The sequence below is a fragment of the Fukomys damarensis genome, unplaced genomic scaffold (genome assembly GCF_012274545.1).
Source record: "Fukomys damarensis isolate Sample0158 unplaced genomic scaffold, DMR_v1.0_HiC HiC_scaffold_16, whole genome shotgun sequence".
Taxonomy (NCBI): domain Eukaryota; kingdom Metazoa; phylum Chordata; class Mammalia; order Rodentia; family Bathyergidae; genus Fukomys; species Fukomys damarensis.
Window position 1 is genome coordinate 94,379,634 of NW_022900928.1, and position 19,610 is coordinate 94,399,243.

Consider the following 19,610-nt stretch of genomic DNA (forward strand, 5'->3'; position numbering starts at 1 on the left):
TTCATGAGGAGAGCATTGTTGCCAGTTAAGCCATGTGAGATGATCATTAGCACAGCCCTGTATACTGGTAGTGATGAAGGCCATGGACCCTCCCGTGCAGTTCAAACATCTTATCCAAGGCTTGTGCCAGCTATTGACCAAGCCCACATCTCTGTAGATACTTGACATTTAGGAAAAAAAATATGAGAAGCATAAACTCAAGACAGAAAAATAAGTTAAAAATATAGTGGTAGCAGGACATGGGTTTGATAACCTCAAAAACAGGAAAAGAGTGAGACCGAGAGACATAAATAATGAGAATGCTTATGTTACCTTCATGCTGGAGAATATTTTAAGGGGCAGATTGTGGATTCCTGGGGTGGGAGAAGAGTCTTCCCTGGAAGACTTTCTATAGCAAGGAAAAGCAGTTGACTTACTCATCTTTTTGAGCTGTGCTGGTCCCCAGGCTCAGGAAGAGGACCAGGAGCAGAGTGATAGAGTTGGGCTTGAGCAGATGCTGAAGAGTACTCATACTGGAGAAATGTGATGTCCAGGCTACTGTGCACACAGGGACCGAGGTCACTCCTATAAACTAGCAAGAGAACCATGAAGCAGTTGTGCAGATCCACTCAGCCAAAATCATCATACTTCTCGATATCCCCACTTGCCACCTTGTTTGTTTTCTGTGAGAAAGGTCAACAGTGAGGTGTAATTTTAAATTGGAGTGCAGTGAGGAAGAAACAAGTTTTCCTTGTCAGTGTCAGATTAGAATGTGCTTGGTCATTAGGATGGGACTTGTTTTAATTTTCATAAACAGACTCTTTTCTTCTATAACTTAATTCTCATATGGCCATGCATCTGTCAGATTCATTAAATATATTCTTGTCTTTTGTCCTCTGGATAACCTAAAGTCTTACCTTCCTGTTAACATCGGGAACCTCAACTCCAAAGGAATACATGACTTAACACTAATATTTCTACTCATTTAACCTGATTTTCATCATTTGGTATAATTAATCTTCTATAGGAAGTGATGACCCTCTGTTAGACAAAGAGTATGTTTAATGAAAATCCTATGTAGAGAAATAGGAAGAAATCATATGAGAAAAACATCTTCAGATATTCCTTTCCCACTCTTTGTCTTTTCTCCTACTCAGAAATTAGTAGCAAATATTTCATCCCTCTTCAGCATATTCAATTTTTTCTGTGTTATTTATGCCTTTTTAAAAATTCACTTAGTTTTCAAAAATCTACTTTCCAATTTTCTCCTTATCTGTTCTTAATTTTTTGTTGTATTTTTTTCATCTTTAGAATTGCTATTTGTTTTTTGAGGGTTAACTTTTTTGACAGAAAATCAAAGAAATGAATCATGTACACAAGTATGTAAGTTGAAAAGAGAAAATGAAAAGATGGAAATAAAGTGTTTGTAAATAGGGAGGGGAGGAGGGGGTGAAGGGAGGGCAGGGACAAGGGGGAAAAATGAGAACCAAGACCTGTCATGCAGAGGTACAAGATCCCAACAATGAATGTAACTGTACTGTATCCCTAAAATGTACCAATAAATTCAATTATTTAATAAAAAAAGTAGAAACTAATCTGTTTCTTAATTTTTCCATCTTACAACTAACAGACAGTCACAGTTGTAAATTCATTGCAGATCTTTCGAGAAATTACCTATAGATCCATTTATATAGTCCTTGACCATTCACCCTAGACTGAAAATGATGATTGGTCATTTCTCTATTCTTAAACCGTCAGTAGTCATTGACTTAGCCAATATTTCGTTGCTCTAGGGCTATCATTTTTTGTCTCGGGTGAATAAAAATTATGGTTTTATTTCTCCTAGTAAACTTCATGTTTCAGTTTTTATTTTTGTATTCTGATATTGGCATTTTTTTTTATTCCAAACCCCACAGTTGATTTCATCTTTCTTTGACTTCCCACACCCAAATGCTATCTCATGTTGCCTCCAACAAAAATCATGACTCTTTTTCATAGGGTGATTTTTAAAAAAAATCTTGCAATCTCTTATATATTTTTTCTGCCATATCTACTAAGTAACTTTCCCCTAAAATGGAAATGTCAGGCTGTGGGGTTTAGGAAAAGAATGATTACACACGCCGAAACCAGCTCTTATCAGTTCTGCTGCAACACTGTTTTATTTTACAAAGTTCAACCTTTCACCCATTGATATCCAATCATCCGGTGTTAATCAATTTATAAAATTAAACAGGACATTCATTAGGACAGGATATATTGATTATGTTTCACAAATATATCTTACATTTTGTTCTAAAAGAATTAAAACATGGATCTGACAGTTCCTTCTTCCTTGATTTTGTTTGTAGGTGACTGTGTCTGACATTTCAAAGAAGGAAGTATCCAGGTACCAAAGCTTCCAAGGCTGAGTATATATTACCAAAGTGCCAGAGGAAAAGTAAGCTTTGAGAGTAGTGTGGTGTGACCAGGTAAGTAACTTCTGATAGGTTGTGAAACTTCACTGTGTGGGAAAATCATAGTTCTGGATTTCAAAAATGTACTTATCTAAAACAAAGGCAAAATCTTTAATAATTAAAGCAGAAGTAAATTGAAAAGATGAAAGATAAAGGGTTTTGATAGTTCCTGTAAATGTGAGAATATTCTTGTTCTAAATAAGAAACTAATGACTTTCAGAGTTATTTACCCTGCATGAGAACATAAGCTATGTAGAATAATAAACACTATATGGAAATCTTTGTGCCCATGTGCAGTAATTGTCCCTGATGATGTCCATATCCTGATCCCTGAAAGGTATGAATATGTTGTCCATGGCAAAAAGGACTTTGCAGATTGAATTAAGAGTATAAAACTTGAGATGGCAACACTATTCTGTATTATCCAGTGGATTTCATTTTAATCAAACAAATCCTTAAGTGGAGAAACTTTTCAGAAAAATGAAGTCAGAGAGAAAAGACAGATGGCAGCATGAGAATTCAATGTCCTGGTTGATGTTCTAGTTCTTTTTGGAGTTGTGATTTGATATGGTTCTATAAAATAGGAGGCTGTGTACCAGGGGACCATGAATTCTGTGAAAAACCTAAATGAAGGTGGACCTAGAGCCTCAAGAAAGAAAGGCAGCCATACTAATGCCTTAATCTTAATGCCATTTAAATTGTATTTGAGGGGCTGCGAATGTAGTTCAGTGGCACTGACATCTGCCTGGCAAGAACAAGGTCCTGAGTTCAATCCCCAGTTCCACAAAACAAAAACAAAAACAAACAAAAAAACACAACAAAAAATGAATTGTATTTTACTTCTGATCCACAGGCTCTCAAAAGAGGCTCATTATGGTCTGGGTCAGGATATGTGTGTGTTTTTTGAGAGGAGTGGAAATCTGTTGAATTTAGGAATCTATAGAAAGTGCAGTCTCAAAATATGGGCAAAAGGCAGTGGCCCATTTTACAGCTGAAAGAATATGGCCTGTTCACAGGTGGAAGCCCCTTTTACATGAGAAAGTCATGGACCTATGCAATTGTGTTTTTTTTTTTTTTTTAAGACTGAGGAACTGAGGAGTCAGTAGCTGGAAATGAAAGAATGTAAACTTCAGTTTTTTAGAATGAAAATTTAAAATTATGGTTTCCTGTCTCATTTGTACCTATTTTTATTTTTTCTACCATATAACAGCCCCCCATCACATCACCACCTTGGAAATCAAAATTCCAGAACATGAGTCTTGCACAACACATTCAACTATATTCAAACCATAGCACAAAGTACAGCACTGCTAATCATCATATCTGTTATAAGGGGGGATAAGGAAAGGATCATTTTCTAGAAATGCATACTAATAATCCCAAATTAAAACTTTTTTTTTTTTTTTTTGGTATCAGGAATTGAACTTGGGACCTTGCGCTTGAAAGGCAGGAGGCAGCACCACTGAGCTAAATCCCTGGTCCCCAAATTAATTTTCAATGAGTTACTTCTATCCCTCCTTTTATTCTTCCTTTCTCATTAGCAGTAGACTTTATTTCTTCTAATGAGCAAATTAGTTCTGCAATCATCATGTATTCTGAGGTTCTCTTTTTTTTGACAGTCACTTTTATTTTTATTTTTATATATTTTTTTCCCTCATTGAGTTTATTGGTACATTATAGGCATACAGTACAGTTACATTCATTACTGGATCTTGTACCTTTACATGACAAGTCTTGGTTCTCATTTTTTCCCCTTGTCCCTGCCCTCCCTTCACCCCCTCCTCCCCTCCCCATTTACAAACACTTTAATTCCAGCTTTTCATTTTCTCACATTTTTTTCTTTTCCCTTATTCCCCTTCCCTAACACTCCCCACTTTCCCTACACCTTTAGCCCTTTTCTTCCTATTTCACATTGTTAATTATCCATTAGGATTTTGAGTACTATTATAGTTTTTCACAGCAGAGAAACTATTCAGTATTTACACATGTGACTTATTTATTTCACTTAGGAGTATATCCTCAAAATGTATCCATTTTCCTATGAATGACTCTAGTTTCTCATTCATTATGGCTGAGTAGTATTCCATTTTATAGAAAAACCACATGTTCTTTTTCCAGTTTCCAACTAATGGGCAAATGGGCTGTTTCCAAGTTTTAGCTATTACAAACTGTGCTGCAATAAACATAGGTGTGCATATGTCACTGTAATGTGATTCTTTTAGTTCTTTTGGAAAGACACCAGCAGAGCTATGGCTGGGTCAAATGGAACCTCTAGTCCCAGTTCTTTGAGGTATCTCCATATTGATTTCCATAGTGGTTGCACCAGTCTGCACTCCCACCAACAATGGAGAAGGGTTCCTTTCTCCCCACAAACCAACCAACATTTGTTATTGTTTGATTTCTTGATAGCAGCCATTCTTTGTGGGGTGAGGTGGAATCACAGTGTTGTTTTCATCTGCATCTCTCCAATGACCAGTGACGTGGAACATTTTTTCATATATTTGCTTGCTGCTTTTACTTCTTTGTCTGAGAAATGTCTGTTCATTTCAGACACCCATTTTTGAGTTTGGTCTGTTTTGAGTTCTTTATATATTCTAAATAATAGTCCTTTGTCTGAGGAGCAGCTGGTAAATTTTTTTCCCACATTGTAGTTTGTCTGTTAGTTCTGTTGATGGTTTCTTTTTCAGTGCAGAAGCTTTTTAATAAGATGAGATCCCACTTGTTGATTCTTTTTGCTAGTTCCTGTGCTACTGAGTATTTGTTCATAAAATCTTTTCTTATGCCAATGTCTTCCAGAGTTCTGCCTTACTTATCTTCCAGCAAGTTTAGTGTTTCTGTTTTAATATTTAGATCTTTCATCCATTTGGATTTATTTTAGTGCATGGTGAGAGATAAGGGTCTAGTTTTAATCTTTGGCAGGTTGAGATCCAGTTTTTCCAACACCATTTATTAAAGAGGCTATCTTTCCTCCAGTGGGGATGGTCAGCTCCTTTGTCAAAGATGAGGTAGCTGAGTACATCTGGAGTTGTTTTTGTGTCTTCCAGTCTGTTCCACTGATCCTCAGATCTGTTTCTTTGACAGTACCATGATGTTTTTATCACATTGGCTTTGTAGTATAGTTTCAAATTGGGAATTGTTATAGCCGCTGCCATGTGTCTGTTGCCTAGGATTGCTTTTGCTATTCTAGGTCTCTTATGGTTCCAAATGAATTTTTGGATTCTTCTTTGTAGTTCTGTGAAGTATAGTGTTGGAATTTCAATTGGCATTGCCTTGAGTCTGTATAGCAGTTTTGGCAGTATGGCCATTTTCACTATGTTGATTCTTCCTACCCAGGAGCAGAGGATGTCTTTCCATTTTCTTATATCCTCTTCGATCTCTTTTTTCAGCAAACTCTGATTTTTTTGAGACATTGTCTTTGTTTTGGCATTTAAATTCAGAAATCATATGCCACTTTTTAAAAATATTTCCTGTGTTTAGCTTCTTCAGGAATTTATCAGCTTCAGTCTCATTATCCAGTGTTAATGAAAGGACTGCAGGATAAAGTAGCAATTATTAAGAATGGAAATGTATTCATATTTAAAATGTCATCGAACATAGGACTATTAGCAAAAGATTATATAGTCAAACAGAGGAGATAAGATTGGCGGAATTATAATGGAATATTATATGGACACAGGGCTTATATGACTGGAATTACACAGTAAAAGAAAAGGGAGGCAAGACTGGCTTAGGATAGAATGAAGTGGTGAATGAAATTGTATGTATGCCACCTTTGTACTGCTTCTTGGACTTTCAAAGAATGTGTAGCCCACATGGGAAGAGCATGTCTGTCAGAAGAAAAGATACAGAAGTTGGAAAGAATGGCTGGCCCATACTAGTTTTTGTTTTTGTTTCAGTTTTTCACCTTGACTTATGCTGTAATTGTTCCATTTGAATAGGAAGGAACATGTATGATCTTCTGTTTTAATTTGTCCCGAGTATTTTGCCCTTGAGGCTTGATTTGAACTGGGTACAGAGTAGCCAATTGCTCTGTTCCAATATTTGTGCAGAAGGAAAAAAAAAATCTCGTGTGATTTTGATAATACAATTAGCACAATGCCTCAAAGTGTCAAGGGTAGCCTTTGGCATCTCTGGAACAAGCTGCTCACTTATTACAGAAAGTCTTTCTGTATTGCTCAGACATAAGGGAAAAAAATCTGCCTGTTCTCCTTCTCCAACAACATTTAAAAAATATATACACTCATATCTGCAGTTATGTGAGAAGATCCAGAAAATTTCCAGGCTCCTGTCTGACTCCTGACTCCCAGTGACGATCAGGATTAGGTTTGTCTAGGAAAGGTTCTGTGAATAGCTTTGAAGACAGGGACAAAGGCTAGTCAGTGAATAAATACTTAATGTACATGGCTGTTCTTAGCAAGGCATGTGATGTGTAAAAACACTGTGCATACTTTTAGAACATACTAAGCATACAATCAATGTTATTCTCCTAATTAATATATCATTGATCTTTTCCAGTGATTAACTTCCCCTGCCATGGGTTCTGAAACACACTTAGGACCATTCTGGTAAAGCTTTCGTCCCACTTTCATACCCCTTACACTGGCCTCTCCTGATTCAGCTCCTGTTCCCTCACAGCATCCTCACTAGCTCTACCACCTCCAATAAATCCTGCTTAATAACAGTGCTCACCTTCCCTAAGCACACCCACTCTACCCTTTGTCATGCTTTGGCCTCTTTCACTTGCTGTTCCATTTGCTAGGCTGATTCTACCTACATTGTGCCCTGGGCCCTTGCACGTATTTCACTTCTATTAGGAAGCACCCAGTGGGTTCCTCTGATGAAGTCTCTCAGTGTCACTGTGTTCCTTTCTGTTGTAGCTGAGCTCCTTGGAGTGCTGCAAGAAAGTCTAATGTCCAGTTGTATCAAGTCCCTTGTTTTTAACAGAGTGTGCTCTGGTCCACCCAGTGGACCTTCGCCTCTGTCCCTATCTTCAAGGCACACAGTGTAAGTCCTCACATCTGAGGGAAGATCTCCTGGAGGGCAATCGGGTGAAGATGTCCAAGTGACAGGAAGACTTAGCTGCCTGTTCTGTTTCTGCCTATCATTTGCTCCAAGTTTTGTGGCCACCACTTTTGTTCTTTGTGCGAATGGATGTCCTCTTCACTATTTCTTCTCCTTTCTCTCTGATGAGAATCAATAAAATCTCCTCAATAAAAGTTCTTTGAAAGACAGTTGTTCTAGATATTTGAGATACTCTGGGATTTTGAGGACAGATTTTAGAGGGAAGTGCAACAGAATAGGGAAAGTATGTGAGTTTAGTTTCAATCCTATAACAGAGTCCCCAGCTTATTTAGGGGAAACTTTCTGGATGTGGGAAACACAGGAGGATTTCCTTTAATATAATATATCCAGGTACTTACATCCAGGTACATAATGTTGGTTATCTTTGTTAGGTGCCACTGCTAGGTCTTCAGTCAGATATTCATCTCCCAAACAATATGAATCACTGTTGCAACTTGTACAGTACCTGAGGAGAGGAGTACAAAGATCATTTCATAGACATTTCAGGGTTCTCTTCTGCTGCCAAGTGGGGGTCAGTTCCCCCAAATCATTTGCAAGATTGATCTCCATTTTTCACTTTGTCATCAGTGCCTCCCTTTTGGCATGTGGTTATCATTCCATCAGCTCCCCAGCGTTCCCTTCTCCACCTTACCATCTGTTCTTACATCTAGAGTTCTATTTCTGCTTTTCTATCGTGGTGAAGAGTCCTTTCTTTGGATGATGCCTGTACTTCCTATTGGTCTCATAGTCCCAGGATTAGGTTCTTGAGTAATTTTTACAGAGACAAGAAGTGTATTTATACTTGAAGGCACCTTCAGTTGACTGCGCTTATGACATAATGTTCAGTCTGATGGGTGGAAAGGACTCACTGAGTGGTTAAGGTGAAGGGGAGAAAAGGCAACAGAGGAATAAGCTAGAGCTGGGTGCCAACGCAGGGGCTAGCTGGAGTCTAGTTCTCTCTCCTCCTGTCCTCTAATTGGTCCCTGAGAAGTGTGGACATGAGATTCAGGAGGGGATAAGAAAATGCAAATGAATCTGTAGAGCTTCAGTCGTGGTTGATAGTTCATTCAGGAGCAGACTGGCCTTTATTATTAGTGAGACTCTGAGATATTGCCTGCTTGGCCCTTTACTGTGTGACTTGCTGAGATGGCAGCACACTGTCATTGTGCTATTTTTCTTTGATAATACAAATTATTCCTTAATCTATGGCTTGTGAATTGTAAGATTTGTTGCTACACTTTGCATGACAGGAGTCCAAAAAGATCCTCTTGGACATAAGAGCAAATTGTAGTAGGAGTTGCCCAAATATATTGCCATAGCCAATATTCAGAATTAAAGTCTTAGTGTATGCTTTGAGCTTCTAGATGTATATTGTGAAATTCCCTTGAGTGCTTATTCTACTCTTATACCTCCACATTCATTTTTTCGGCTGGCTACCATGTCATTCTTCACATAGAACTTCAGCTATTGTTCTGGTCAGATGCTTTCTATTCTGTTTTTGTTCCTTTAACCCAGGAACACTGCCACCTTGCCCTGGTCACAATGACCCTCCTTCATAAACATTCATTTATGTTTTAATTTTAATATTTTGTTATTCTGTTACTTGCTTGTGTAGTTACCATCAGAAGGTGAATTTAGCCAAAGAATAAGGCTAAAGATTCTAATAGTGTCCACACTGGGAAAATATAGTAAGAACTCTTTGTTGGGGCTCACCTTATTAGAAGGCTCTGCCCTTCATTATTTATCTGCAACACTTTTAACAAGGTAATTGTCAGAAAAAACAAGATAATGAGTTAAGGAAGTCTATTGACTCTAAAATTTTTATTCTCCTATAGACCAGCTGGGAGTTGGGGTATCTGAACCACACAAAATATATGAAATAATGTTAAGTACTATGCAGGCATTACCTGATGAATAATTAATTTTGTGTGTCAACATGGCTAGGCATAGTACCCAGTTGTGGGTAAACATAATCTGGATCTTTTATAAATGTACTTTTTACAGATATGGTTATCATTCTAGTCAGTAGCCTTTGGTTAAAGCAGCTTATTTTCACTAGATTTGGCTTTAGAGCAGGTCATAAGCAAATCTAATGTGCAAAAGTCTGTATGTCCCAAATTGAGTTGGAGATGACATGAGGCTGAAGGTATATGAAAGGTCAATATTTCAGAAGCAGAATGGAATCTACGTGGCTTTTCAAATAGGTAGATACACATCAGTAGCAATGCTTTCTGAATGGCATGGGGGACAAGTTTGCTGATAACTACACTTATTTGCCAATATTATTGTTGAGAAATTCAATCTAGCAGATGACTCTTGGGGGAATATGTGAAGCAAGATTATCACACTATAAGCTAGGAACAAGTTTGGAAAGTTTGAGATCAAAGAGAGGCTGATAATACCAATTGTAAACAACTCAGGAGGCTTACAGAAAATAAATGGATGGAACTACAGATTTGGGGCTGCTCAATACATGCGACCTTTGCAAAGAGAAGGCTGATCGTAGAACTGACTGGTCTCCTAAAAGAGCAAGGTACAGAAAGAGGAAGCTGAGAGACCAAAATTGTGATGTCAAATGTCCAGCAGATTTGTACTGTGTAAAAGGAGTTAATTAATCATATTAGCCTTTCCTATGTTACACATATGTTAAAATTTCTATTGAAACCACAAAAAGTTATAGAGTGTATAATAGCAAAAATGATACAGACAAGAAATTGAATAATATCAAGTTTTATCAATTCTAAAGAAGGAAAAAATAATAGAAAAAAGAATACAGAAGAGGCAAAAAAGATATATAATATAATTTCATAGTAACTAAAACCCAAACATATCAATTACTTGTTCCTGATTTTGGAGGAAATGCTTTTAGTTTTCCCATTTAATATTATATTGGCAGTAGGTTTGTCATAAATGGCTTTTATCAGGTTGAGATAAGGTCCTTTTATACTTATTGTTTTGGGGGTTTTATTATTTTATTGTTTTTATTATTTTATTATTGATTTTGTCAAAGGCTTTTGCTATATTTATACGAACATCATAAGATCTTTGTATTGCTTTTGTTTACATGGTATATTACAATTATTGATTTTCTTTTTTTTTTTCTCATTGAGTTTCTTGGTACATTTTAGGTGTACAGTACAATTACATTCATCATTGGGATCTTGTACCTTTACATGACAGGTCTTGGTTCTCATTTTTTTCCCCTTAACCCTGCCCTCCCTTCACCTCCTCCTCCCTTCCCTATTTACAAATACTTTATTTCCATTTTTTCATTTTCTCATTTTTTTCTTTTCCCTTATTTCCTTTCCCCTACCCTTCCCACTTCCCCTACACCTTTAGCTTTTAGCCCTTTTCTTCCTTATTCACCAATTATACCATTAGGGTCTTATGTACCATTACAGTTTTTCACACCAGAGAAACTATTCAGTATTTATACATGTGTGACTTATATATTTTACTTAGGAGTATATCCTCAATATGTTTCCATTTTCCTATGAATGAATCTAATATCTCATTCTTTATGGCTGAGTAGTATTCCATTTTGTAGAAAAACCACATCTTCTTTATCCAGTCTCCAACTGATGGGCAAATGGACTGTTTCCAAGCTTTAGCTATTACAAACTGTGCTGCTATAAATATGGGTCCGCATATATCACGGCGATACAATCATTGATTTTCTAAGTTGAACCATCCTTGCATCACTGGGATGAAGCTTACTTGGTTGAGATGTATGATATTTTTGAGGATTTGCTGCATTCTTCTTGCCAATGTCTTGTTGAGGATTTTTACATCTATGTTTATTAAAGAGATTGGCCTATATGTTACATTTTTGGTTCGATTCATGTCTAGTTTTGGAATCAGGGCAATGGCCTGAAATAACTTGTGGAATACTACTTTCCTTTCAGTTGCACTAAAGAGTTTGAGGAGAATTGGCTTTAGATAAACCCTGAAGTTCTTGTAGAATTTAGTGATGAATCCAATGGGTCCTGTACTTTTCTTAGTTGATATATTGTTATTTATGCTTCAATTTCTTTGCCTGTTATTGTATCATTCATATGTTAATATCTTATTGGTTCAGTGTGGTTATTCATATGTACCAAGAATCTATCCATTTCTCGTTGATTCTCCAACTGTTTGGAGTACAGTTTTTCAAAGTAGTTATTAATAATCTTCAGGATTTCTATGATGTCCATAGTGATTTTTCATTTTGAATTGCATTGATTTGGGTTTTTCTTTCCTTTTTAGGTAAAATTTGTTAAGGGTTTGTCAGGACTACAGGCTCTGTCCCTGTCTGTCTTCAAGGCACTCAGTGTTATGCCCTTGTCTTCGCATCTGAGGGCAGATTTTCTGAAGACATTGTGGTGGAGATGTCCAAATGATATCTTGGCTGCCTGTCCTGTTTCTGCCTGTCATTTCTGAGTTTTATGGACACTATTTTTGTTCTCTGTGAGAGACATTTTTCTCATCTCTACTTATTTTCTGTCTCTTTACACCAATGTGTAGTGAGACCTATAAAGTCTTCTCTATAAAAGATCTTTGAAAGACTAATACTTCAGAAATTTGGGGTTCTGGAAGGATTTTAAGGACAGATTTTGAAAGGATGTACAACAAAATAAAGGAAACTGGTGAATAAATTTTAGAGCTTGCAACAGATTTCCTAGCCATACTTACTTAGGAAACCAAATGGACATTGTGACATACAGAAGGGTTTCCATTACTTTATGAACAGAGTACTGATTTTAGTAACCCGACTTCCTTTGATAGGTATCACTGCATCATCTTTAGGGCAGATATTTTTTTCCCAAATTATGTCAACCACTGCTGAAACCCATAAGGTGCCTGGAAGAGAGAAGGAGAAAGATCATCTCACAGACACCTCAAGGTCTTCTATTTTCTGCACATGCCCAGTGGGTCTCAGTATCCCCAAATCATTTGAAAACTGATCACTACTTTTTAACTTTTCTTATGTAATTTCTCCCTTTTGGACCATGGACATAGCTCCATTGGCTCCCCATCCCCCATCTCTGCTCTTTCACCTGCAAATTCTGTTTTTGCTTTTCTCTCCCTCATGGACAGCCCCTCCCTTGGTCAATGCCTGTACTCACTGTTGGTCTGGATGTCCCAATAGAAGGTTCTTGGGTAATCTTCACAGAGGCAGGTGGTGTATTTGTAGTTGAAGGTACCACCAATTGACTTGTTGCTCTTAAGGTAAGCTTTAATCTGGTGGGCAGAGAAAAATCAGTATGAGTTTAGTGTATGGGAAGGGGAAAAAACACAAGAGATGAAGAAGCTTGAAGTGGGCCAGCACTATTGAGGAGCCCTCTTTGGTAGAATCATTCCAAGGCCTTGTCGATTTCAGATTCTTTTTTTTTCTCTGTCATTTAACTCCTGTCTGAATTGTGGGTATAACTCAAGAGGGGACATGAATATACAAATGAATCTACTGACTTCATCACAGGATGGCAGTCCATTGAAGGAGGCTGGCCTTAGTTATCAAAGAGATTCCAGGTGATTGCCTTGCATGATCTTTTACACTGTTACCTTGATATGGTAGCCTGGCTAGTTGGGTGTAGGCACCAAGGCCAAAGTTGTAAGGTTGACCAGGCACCACTGTACTCCCTTCTAACCTCATGACCTTTGATGATTGAAGTTAGTCCTCTTAGTAACTATACCACTGTCTTCAACTGTGAGATAAAAGCTGTTACCTCTCAAGACTGGCTGTTAGAAATGGAAATCTTCCTTCCTTCCTTCCTTTTCCAACTTGAGAGTGTTTGGTAATTTAAGAGCTCAGATTATTGTATGAATCAACTTCAGTGTCTAGTTAGTGTGATGATAGGGCTTTATCCTGGTGTCTATGAACCCAGAGGGACCTTTGGATACATTCATTAACTTTGTGAATACAGAGGGGAAGAATTATGTCTTCATTTTACCAACCCTTAGCTGACATTGCACATTCCTTTAGTGATGGAAGGCATTAATGCAACACCATAGCATCAGCACTATGTGTGATTTTATAACAAGGAAAAAGAAAATGGTTTATTGCACTTGACAGATTACAATATCTCCAATTTTGCCTGTGCTCATCACTTCCCGGAGAGAGTTATCAGAGTGGCTGGGTGTGCATGGCTGAGGTCACCTGCCACCTGCCCATCCAGAAGGTTCCTCAGTTACCTGGCAATTATGCACTGAGTACCTCAGCCTCACAGGAAATCCTCCATTCTCACTATTCAATGCTACTCAGAATACCCTGAAGAACCCTAGTATTCAGAACACTCTATCCTTGTATTGTTTACTTTTTTTTTAAGATTTGCAACAAGGTATAACTATGAATGAGAATTTTTTTTTTTTTTTGGTTTTTTGAGACAGGGTCTCACTATGTAGTTGAGACTGACCAGGAACTCACTATATAGCTCAGGCTGGTCTCAAACTCACAGTGATCCTCCTGCCTCAGCCTCCCGAGTGCTGGGATTACAGGCATGTGCCACCACTCCTGGCTCAACTTATTTATAGTTTAAAGGTGTTACTTTTCCAAGTTATGAATCAATAAATATATATATTGTTTTACAATTTTAGTTTATAATTATTTTTAATGTGATAGCTTTCATAAATAATCCAAGTACTTTATGCATTTAAAACCATTTTTTCTGATAAGTGTAGCTAGCATCAAGTTTTCTTTAACTTTAAAGTATTGTACAATCTTTACATTCAAACACATAATCATAGGTATAATCTGTTATTTTAATTCGAAAATGACTACTAGCCTAATACTTCACTTTATTAAAAATGCAATTGTAAAACATTACTTGATTGAAAATAAGGTGGGAGAAACTTCAAATTTGTAAATAAATTCTATTTGCCTATAACTTTCAAAATATAAAAATGTTTAAAAGCATGTACTCATTTCTCATTGAAAGATACAAGTGAATGTTGGTTCTGTAAAGTTAAAATTTCCTTATACAGGAGTTCTTTCTTGTTTGCAAACTGACTGACTCAGACTGAAGAGTTTTTTAAATTTGTACTTATGTAAGTTTAAACACTCAATTGTATTATATCAGGATGATTCTTAACTGTATAATTTTTTTTTGAGACGGGGTGTCAGTATGTAGTGACCTGGAAGTCACTATGTAGCCCAGGCTGGTCTTGAACTCACAGCAATCCTCCTGCCTCAGCCTCCCAAGTGCTGGGATTGCAGGAGTACACCACCACACCAGGCTTGACTGTATAATTTTATTAATCACAATATCACATGTCATTTTGTAGATTTGCACACACTTTATAAAGCTTGCATTTTTACAGGGGTGCAAGTGCAACTTCATTATTAACTGTAATCACGAACATATATATAACAAATATTTAACCTATGTAACATGTATACAATTTCCTCATGTTATCTGTGGTTATAGTACATGAAATATAAAATTGAAAAACTACAAATTGGCCTCCCTTCCAACTTACATGATTGTATATGGTTCAAATTGTTGGACTTCAAACAGAAAAATTTAACAAAGCAGCTGGAATATTCTTTAATCAATGATCAAGAATCTTGTTTTTATAGGTGTAGGGGCATATTTAGAATGCATTTTAGTTGAAAGTTGTCTTAGTGCTTTCAATTGTATATTTTCCTTGATTATTGTCCTTAAATCTCACTTGAGTTAAAACAGTCATGTTTTAGGGAAATGCATAATGTGAGGCTGTAACCCCAACCTGCTCTAAGTATGGTCTCTGGGACAGAGCTTCTGCTCTCCCTGAGAGTCTGTCAGAAATTTAGACACTGGCTTCTCCCTATACTCGGAGTGAGTGAGATTCTGTGTTCTGATAAGACCCTCGGATGAGTTTTAGATGCACCACGATTTGACAACCTGTGCTGTGGTTCAGAGAGTGGACGGTCTGATGACAACTGCTGAGCTGGGAAAAGGAGAAGCACGTGAGCTCCCTGTTGGTCAGGGGAGGCCTGGACAAGAGTCAGCTACTGAGGAGTCAGAAAAAAAGAGCAGAGGAAGAGTAAGAGGAAAGCAGACTCATTGCAGAGCTTACAGAGAGGTGGCACGGGAACCCACAGGTCCTCTTCTCCTCAGCTGCTTCAACCTACTTCATGGGGTTGCAGTGTGTTCTGAGCATGCCCTGCCCAAACCCCACGAGAAACACACATGCTCAGGATCTGGGAGAAACTGCTAGCTCTAGGATCTTTTCTCTTTTTTCTTTTATTCTTTTTTTACTAACTCTATTGGTACATTTTAGGTAACATTATGATCACATTAATCATTCAGAATTTGTACTTGTACACGATATATCTTAGTTCGTGTTTTTTCTCATTCCCCTTCCTGATATATCATGTACAGTTACAAATCTTCTCTTTCATTTTTAACTCCTGTTCCTTGTTTCTCCCTTACTCATTCTTCTCAGACCTTGCTGGATCAGAGTTGCTTCATTTGTAAGATAAAAATAGTCATCTTTCTCAAGCTCTTACAATTACTCTGAGGCTTAGGTAGTGTAACATATTTGAGAATGTGTTATTAAGTATACTGTGTGATATTAAATTGAGAGTTTGATTATTTTGCATTCAAAATGAAGGAGTCAGATTTGTCTTGAGGTCACCCCCTGGCTCCCCTGGCCTCTACTTACCACCACACATTCTCTCAATTCTGTCCGAACTTCAAGTTTCAAGGTGATCTCGTCACCTGCTCTTGCTTTCTTCGGCATCTCCACATTGGCTATTAGTGCCTTCCGACTGATTCTTGGAGAGCAAAGCAGGGCACAGAGATCAGAGACCAGTCCATGGGAAATAGTGGCCACTATGAGGTGACGAGAGGGAGAGGAACAGTGGCAGGGAGGAGGTAATGGAGGTCAGATTGACTGCTCAGCATTAGCCTCCCCAAGAACTATTATGTGTTGGTTTATTTGGATATTTTGTGTGGATTTAAGTTTGAAAACTAAACATGTTCATTTTCTCCATTGAAAAAATATTTAAAAACCAGGAAAAAGAGAAAAAAAGAATTAAGTACAATGCCCTATGTTATTCGCTAACATCTGGATCTGAACCTAGCTCTATACAGGGTTTCTGAGGTTGTCTTCATCACACCAGCTTGAACAGAACCTTGATGGGATTTCCTCCCAGAGGGGACTTCTGGCCATGGCCTCACAGGGCACCTCTAGGATCATGTTCCAGAAACACAACTTTTCAAGGCCTTTTGCTGAGAAAGAACTACAGAGTTTGTCTGAGTGTCCCTGCTTCTCCACAAACCCCTCTTGTCATTTCTTACTTCATTTCCCCTAATTTTTCTGCTTCTTTCAAACTGGGACCTACAGGTTCCCAGGGTGGGCATGAGTTACAGGCCCACTATAGTAGTCATCTTTGGTTTCAGAACTGAAAACATATTTCTGCTTCCTGAAGGCTACTTCAACCTTGGGCAATGGGGTAGTGACATGAGGGTGTCTCATCCTTCAATGAGTCCCACCAAAACTGCACAGAGCTGTTGTTACAACTTCCAGACTTCTGTACCTTCTCTTGTGTGAGGCAGACTGTGAGTAGGTAAAGTTTATGGAGTGGCAATGAATATAAAGTTTATGGAGCTGAAAGGCTGGTAAAGTTTATGGAGCAGAAAACAAAGTCAGTTGAGGATGATCTGTAGTTCAGTGAATAAGTATAAGACGAGCTTTTGTTCTTTGAGACAAAATCTTGCTATATAGTTTAAACTGGCCTTAAACTCTCTATGTAGCACATGCTGACGCTGAACTCACAATGATCTTCCTCATTTAGCCCCCTAAGTTCTGGGAATACAGGAGTCACCACACCTGTTTAGGAGTATGACTATATATTAGTTACAATCTCTGTGAAGAAGGTGAGCCTCAGTACACAGGCAAGCAGAGGAAATGTGAGGGTAGTGATGGAGCTTCCTAAGAGGAGAGAAGTGGAATGTCCATGAGCTCCTGAGACTAGAATTCTGGGAAGCTTAAAAATCTCCAAGAAGGGACACGTCAATTTCTAGGGTAGGAGAGGAGCCCTCCCCATGGGTTTTCTATAGGGAGGAGAAGGGCTTGGCTCACGTGTCTTCCTGAGTGTTGTTGATCCCCAGCTGCAGGCACAGAACCAGAAGTAGGGCTGCAGGGCTGGCCCTGAACAGGACCTGGAGAGGGAGCATAGTGGAAGATTCAGATGGTGATGTGCAGGGACGGTAGTGTCCCAGCCAACACAGTTCTTATATGCAGATCAAGGAAGTGAAAGAGCTGTATAGTAGGTACATGAGGTGAATCACCTAATTACTTTCACTACTCATGATCTTTCCTTGTTGATCTGAAGTTTATTTTTCTATGGGAAAAAGTCAACATTCAACCAGACTATTAGAATCTGGGAGAGATGCCCTTCATTATTTTTTCAGTATCAGTGCTTGTCAAAATGATTCTTCCCTGCCTTACAGGTGTGTTTTCCTTTTGGCTCATTATATATCTGTGTCCAGAGTTAGCTTCAGCCACTATCTCTGCAAAAAGTGAATCTGCAATTGTAGATTCCAAGCTACAGGGCTGGAGCACATTCACTTGGTTACCTTATAGTAAGCTCTAGAGAACATGTCACTAAAAAGAGGCTTTGGAGTCATATTGTGAGCAAGGTTTCCCTAGAACCCAGCACCAATTACATAGTAAGAGAACTCGGGAAGAGCAGCTTTTTTCTAGGTGATAGAGTTGGGACCAGAGCAAAGAAAGGGCAAGTGTCATGGTTGGGATGCAACATGAAGGTATTTGTGATTGCTAAGTCCTTCTGAATGTCAGGTGCCATAATAAATCCTACAGATGCCCAAGATTCTAGGTGTTCCTAAAGCCTTAATGCAGGGGACTAACAATTTTAATACTAGATAGTTTCTTTAAAGAGGTGACATTTCCAAATCAGACTTTTTGGCACCGGAGTCTGTTTCTTTCCATAATGACAAAGTGACTTTTCATGCTTGACTTATGGCAAAAAACACATGGAAGGGCATAATGGGAGTAAATTCATTCACTAGAACAGAGGACAAACCACATCTAGGTGATGCCCTGGCTCAAGAATTTCTCTCCACGGAATGATGGGGAGACTCACTCTTGCCAGCAATGGCATTGTTCTATTTCTCTTTGCTAAATCAAATTATTCCTTAATCCATAACTTGTGAATTGTGGAATTTGTTTCTCCTCTTTGCATGACAAGAGTCCAGAAAGTTGCTCTTGGTCATGAGAGAAAAAATCATTATTCTGGGAGTTGCCTGTGTAAATCAGCAGAATCAGAATTCAGAATTACCATGTGGGCATCTGCTTTCAGTCCTGGGGGCATCCTTTAAAATCCCCTTGCCTGTGTGTTCTATTCCCGTACCTCCATGCTCTTTCCTTTGAGTGTGATGCTGTGTCAGTCTTCACTTAGCACTTCAGTGCTTATAATCATATGCCTTCTACCCTTTCTCTTCCCTAAACTCAACAACAATGCTTTTGTTTCACCTTGCCCTGGTCACGGTGACCCTCCTTCATAACATTTTTTATGTTTTAATGTTTGATGCTTTGTTTCCTCTTACTTAGTTGAGTAATTACCATCATGAAAACATTCTCATTGACATTAGCCAATGATTAACTCCAAAGTCTCTAGACTGTGTCCAAATTGGAAAAATATATAAGGGGCTTTGATGGGGCTCTTCCTTCTTTGAAGGCACAGTCTACCTTTCAGGATTTACTTCAACACTCACAATAAGTTAGACTCAGAAAAAGCAGAGGACAATAAGTTATGAGAATCTATTAAAGGTAAAGTGTTCACTCTTCTATTAAGCAACAGGGAATTGTGATACTCAGAACTGTTCAAAATACACAGAAAATCTTAAGTACTATGCTATCATTTCCTGATGTGATATTTAGTTTTGTATGTGAACTTGGCAGGGCAGGTTACCTAGTTGTCAGTAAAAACCAATCTAGATGTTTTTGGAAAGACATTTTTAGAAGATGTGACTAGCATTTAAATCAGTAGCCTTTGGTAAAGGCAAATCCACCATGCAAATCTGTATATGTCCTAAGTCTGTTCTAAGCTGACACAGAGATATCGGTATTCATGGGGCTGAACACATTTGAAAGGTCAGTATTTCAGAAGCAGGACAGAGTAAATGGTTTTTC

General features: G+C 38.1%; 1 protein-coding gene across 3 annotated transcripts in view; it reads left to right on the top strand.

Moving 5' to 3' along the window:
- The first annotated feature begins 2,327 nt into the window (after positions 1–2,327).
- Kel (Kell metallo-endopeptidase (Kell blood group)) overlaps positions 2,328–19,610 on the top strand; it is a 214,701-nt gene continuing 197,418 nt past the window's right edge. For all 3 annotated transcript variants that reach the window (XM_010607675.3, XM_010607671.3, XM_010607673.3), the window contains exon 1: positions 2,328–2,447. The gene's annotated coding sequence lies outside the window, so the exon portion shown is untranslated. The remainder of the gene's footprint in view (positions 2,448–19,610) is intronic.